This window comes from Mustela nigripes, chromosome 14 (assembly GCF_022355385.1).
Source record: "Mustela nigripes isolate SB6536 chromosome 14, MUSNIG.SB6536, whole genome shotgun sequence".
In the NCBI taxonomy this organism is placed as follows: domain Eukaryota; kingdom Metazoa; phylum Chordata; class Mammalia; order Carnivora; family Mustelidae; genus Mustela; species Mustela nigripes.
This window is the reverse complement of record NC_081570.1, coordinates 95,074,522-95,080,518: the sequence shown is the minus strand read 5'-3', so window position 1 is coordinate 95,080,518 and position 5,997 is coordinate 95,074,522.

Sequence of the window (5,997 nt, the reverse complement as noted above, 5' to 3'; positions counted from 1 at the left end):
TTGAAAAAATCATAGTATATCTACACCATGGAGTACTAAGTAGCTGTAAGAAAAAAAAAGAAGAATATAACTGATACGGAGTGTTTTCTAAGACATGCTGTAAAATAAAAAAAAAAAAAAAAGTACCAAAGAATATATATAGCAATCACCTCTCATATAAGGAAAAAAGAGAAGAAAATAATAGATATCTGTTCATTTGTACAAAAGAAATTAAAGATAAACCAAAAACGAAATAAGGGGAAGAGAAAGAAGAGAAGGGGACTGGGTTAACAAGGATGAAGTACAATAATATCTTTGTGTATATAGCTCTTACTCTTAGAATCATAGAAGGGTTTTTGCATACCCTTTACATAATCCCAAATAAAAATGATTAAATTTTAATCATTTAATCAAATATAATCATTTAATCATTTGAAAAAATCATAGTATATCTACACCATGGAGTACTAAGTAGCTGTAAGAAAAAAAAAGAAGAATATAACTGATACGGAGTGTGGTTTTAATCAAATGATTAAAACCAAAAAGAAAATAGGGAACCTAAAAGGGAATGCAAATACTAACAAATGAAAGGGTATTTTACAAGAGAATAGCGTGAACACAAAGGGATGGGAAAGAAAGCTAACCTAAGTGACTTAGGAAGCAGTAGCTTCACCAGGCACTGGAAAGGCCAAAAGCTTAAATGCTGTAATCTACTTGGTAAAAGTGTTTCCCATAGGAGTATGGGTTTGCAATCCCGACACTACCTTTACTTGTATACTAGAACTGAACAAATAAGTACATATATATTGTAGATAATGAGAGACCACTTTCACTGTTGGAAGATACTACGAGGAAAGGAGGAAGGCTAAAATAAACCCTGTGGTATTGGATTAGAATAAGAGGCATTAGTATAAACTCAGGTTTTTAAATATATATTCAGGCAGATAAATATACATATGGGTGTATGTGTGGGTTATACATACATACATACACTCATATACTTTCTAACTTTGTTCATTGGGATGGCCTAGAAGCAGTGACACTCCAGAACCATGAGCACACCTAACACCAAATCTTGGTTTCTAGACACATTCTTCAACATAAAGAACCAGGACTCCTTGCAGAAGTTGATTTCAGGACAGGCAAGAAAGATACAAAATGAGCCTAGAACATCTTGTCATGTCAGAAGGTAAGGAAATGCCCTCCAAATGATGGGGGAGAATTTGAAAACAGGAGCCAGTTTGAAGGAGTTCCTAATGGCCAAAACTGGAATAACTTGAACAATGGTATTTGACTTTAAGCCCTAGAACAAAATATGCCCAGTGAATCTATACCATATATATAAAAATCAAATATGTAAACAAGGGAGAAGGAACAGCTCTTCCTTACAATTGAATTCCAATTACTAGATGTAGACAGAAAGAGGGAATACAGAATTCATCATTGCAATTGCCCTAATTACTTGCAAACAAGATTCACCAATGGATGCTAGAATGATTAGGCAAAAGTTGGGGAAGAAACAGGATTTGCAGTTTCAAAGTATCTTCCCAAAGACGTTTATTAACTGTGAATGTAGAGATAGTCTTTAGTGGAGAAACCTAGCAGACACCAACCCATGCAAATGATCAAGGTAAATATCACCAGTAATAAGACATACCAATATCACAAATCCATTATATGATGCATAAAGTCATGTGTGTGGTAGTCTCTCCAAAAATATAAAACCTTTCTGTTATGAATGTTCGTTTCCCCCTAAAACTCATACTATGAAACCCTAACCCCCCATTCTGGCTGTATTTGGAGATAGGGGCTCTAAGGAAGTAATTAAGATCACATGAGATGGTAAGGATAGGGCCTTAATCCTATAGGATTAGAGTCCTTTATAAGAGGAGACTTCAGAGTGTACTCCTCTCTCCACACCCTCATCCAACACAAATGCACTAAGCCAGCAAGCTGAAACTGGGGAAAGGTTATGCGACGACTATAAGAATGATGCCATCTGCAAGTCAGGAAAAGAGCTCTCACCAGAAACTGAATTGAGTGGAACCTTGATCTTGAACTTCTAGAACTCTGAGAAATGATATTTTTGTTGCTTAAGCCACCTAGTCTGTGTTATTTTGCCATGGTAACCTTAGCAGACTAATATACTTTCCAAGCATGAGAAATTATCAGATAAACTCTACTTTTGGGGCATTCTACAAAATTACTGATTATTATTCTTCCAAAGTGTCAAGATCAAAAGACAAGGAAAAGAGTGAAGAACTGTTGCACACTGGAAGAAACTAAGGAGGGAAAAAAACCCAAAACAACTACATGCAATAGGGGACCCAGGTTAGGATTGTGAAACAGAAAGATGACACAAGTGGAAAAAAAAATATGTGAAATGTAATAAGGCCTATAGTTTAGCTAATAATAATGCACGAACATTAATTGCCTATTATTGTTGTAGGGTGAGATAAGGGATATAAGGGAACTTTTTGTACTATTTTTGCATTTTTTCGGTAAGTCTAAAATTAGGTCAAAACAAAAGTTTAAAAACAAAAGAAAATCTTTTAAAATGTAAATCAGAACATTTCCTCCCGGTTCAAAATCCTCTAGTGATTTTCTATCTCACTCAGAATAGATGCCACCCAGACACCCCTGTATATCTGTTTTGAATGATGTATGATATCAGCAAAAATATATCTCATATACTCAAGAGCCCAGAAGATATACTTTTCATCTTTTCTTCTTGAATAAAACTACTTAAACACATACTATTACCACTGCTCATTGTGTCGTCTTTCAGAAAAATATTCCTACCTTTGGTAGCTTTGTAGTATGTCAGTTTGGCTAGGCTGTACTACATTTCCCAGAATTCGATTTGGTGTACATTTCCAGTTAGGGTTACAAAGAGATTCTTGTGGGAGAACTGGGGGGCAAAAGTGAAGCAACAGTTATCTTGTAGCCCTCACACATTGTCTCTGATCTATAGGCTCATCTTGGCATGAGATAACGGCCAGATCCTAAACTACTTTATCTTCCCCTAGATTTTTCTTCAGCTTCTCTTACTCCAGGTGACTGTGCTTAGCTCTGTGAAAAAATCCCTGACTTTTGGAGGACACGTGTACCATCAAGAGCAGAGACAAAATGACTGACACAGATTTCGGTCTGTTGTGGTGGCCTTCAGCTTGTGCCTGTGTGTTCCAATTTGTTCTTTCTCTCCCTCACACTACATTCATCTTTTCTTCCTGACTTTCTGCCTTGTGGAATTCAAGTTCCAGGATCAATGGGGAGACAGTGTCTTCTCACAAAGAGGCAAGAAGATCAGACTCCTGGAATCTTTTTACACACACACCACATTGTAGTAGTTCTGCTTCTTTGAACTCTGACTGATACACTACTCTTGAATTTATAAAGAAATTCACCAATAATTTCTCCTAAGCATTTTAGAATTTTGCTTTCAAAGAATGGTCTTTACCTCATGTTGACTTTTGTGAATAGTGTGAATAAGAAGTGCAATTTCATTTTTTCCATATGTTTAACAAATCACACCAGCATTTTTAATTGAAAAGTCATAATTTTTTTTGAATGACATTGAATAACAACTTTATATAGTAGGTGTCTATATGTGTGTGGACTTATTTTCCTTGTCTTTCTCTTAGGTTCCATTGGTATATCTATGTCTCAGTAATGTGTTTTGATTACAAAAGCTTTAATATAAATCTTTTTAAAAAGATATTATTTATTTATTTGACAGACAGAGATCACATGTAGGCAGAGAGGCAGGCAGAGAGAGAGAGAGAGAGAGAGAGAGAGAGAGAGAGGAGGAAGCAGGCTCTCCACTGAGCAGAGAGCCTGATGTGGGGCTCGATCCCAGGGCCCTGAGATCATGACCTGAGCTGAAGGCAGAGGCTTTAACCCACTGAGCAACCCAGGTGCCCCAAGCTTTAATATAAATCTTAGCAAGTACTCTATTTTATCCCTCTTTATCAAAAGGATCTTTGAATTCTTGTTTTTTTCCAATTTAGTATATATTTTAGAATTATCTTACCAAATTCCATAATGCAATATATTGGGCAGGTATTGGGGTTGAATGTAATCAGTAGAATAATTTGAAGATAATTGACATATATACAATGTTCATAGATATAATCTACAAGCATGATACATTTTTCCTTTATTAGGGTCTTCTGTAATGCCTTCCAATTGAGTTTTAAAATATTTTCTAAGAAGGTGTTGCCCAACTCTTTGAAGATTTATTACTAAATACTTGATATTTTTTATGTATTAAAAATGGTAACTAAATTTTTTAGTGTGAAATATAACACTCTAAAAGTGCTCAATGCACTCAATATTATATTTTAAAGATTCAATCATTAGTTCGTTCATTTTCATTGCCATGTGATATTTCATTGTATGTATATACCAAAACTTAACCATTCTTTGGTTGATAGACATAGGGCTTTCCCCAGTGTTTGGCTGTTACAGACAATGCTTCTATAAAACAAATTTTGTATTTTGTCCTTGTGAATGTAAGAGTGCATTTTAGTAGGACTTATCTAATAATGGAGTTACTACATCATAAAAATGTCATGTTGTTGTAAAGGGGTTGAATTATATGAGTATATATTTATATACCCATCAGCAGTTTATAAGAGTTCCCAATATTCCACATTCTGTCCAACACAGGAACTAGTTAGTTCATTTGTTTGTTTATTCAAAGTGATATATCTTTATATCTATGTCTAAATCTAGGGGCACCTGGGTGACTCAGTGGGTTAAAGCCTCTGCCTTCGGCTCAGGTCATGATCCCAGGGTCCTGGAATCGAGCCCTGCATCAGGCTCTCTGCTCAGCTGGAAGCCTGCTTCCTCCTCTCTCTCTACCTACTTCTCTGCCTACTTGTGATCTCTGTCAAATAAATAAATATAATCTCTAAATATATATATATATATATATGGCACTTTATCTTTATCATCTATCTATATATAGTGATATATTTTTTTCCTTGATTCCTAATGAGTTTGAATAATTTATCATATGTTTAGTGGTCATTTGAATTTTCTTTTTTGTGAAGTGCCATTTCCAGTCTTTTGCCTATTTTCTATAGATAGATTTTATTGACTATATAGATTTTCTTTTTTTTTTTAAGGATTTTATTTATTTATTTGACAGAGAGAGAGATCACAAGTAGGCAGAGAGGCAGGCAGAGAGAGAGGGGGAAGCAGGCTCCCGATGAGCGGAGAGCCTGATGCAGGGCTTGATCCCAGGACCCTGGGATCATGACCTGAGCCGAAGGCAAAGGCTTAACCCACTGAGCCACCCAGACGCCCCTATTATATAGATTCTCTATAGATTGTATCTTATCATTTATAGGTATTCTTTATATATTATGAATATGAGATTTTTGTTCACTATATGTGATGCAAATATTTTCTCTTCCTCTGTGGTTTGTGTATTCAGTATTTGGGGATTTTTTGGATAGGTAGAATGTAATAAAAATAATCAGTCTTTTCCTTCTGCACTTGCTGAGTCATATTTTTGGAAAGTCCTTATCTCCTCCAAGATCATGAAGTAATTTTTCTATGTTATATTCTAAAAACTTCATGGTTTTTCCTTTCACAGTTAGGTGTATAATATTTCACCTTATTATGAAGTGATCTTGATATGGTATATTTATTTATTTTCAGACTGATACTCAAATGTCACAGCACCATACTAAGACATCCGTACTTTCTCTGTGTTCTCTACCACCACATCTGTTATATATAAAGTTTCCATATATGCATGAATGTTTCTGTTTTTTGTCTCTGTTCCATTGGCCTATTCATCCCTATGCCATTACTGTGTTGTCTTCATTACCCTAACATAACGATGTCTTTTTTTTTTCATTGAGGTATAGTTGACACACAATGTTACAGTAGCTTCAAGTGTACAGCATAGTGATTCAACTTTATATGTTATGCTATGCTCACCACAAATATAAGTATCATCTGTCATCATACAATGCTATTACAATGCCACTGACTATATTCAAT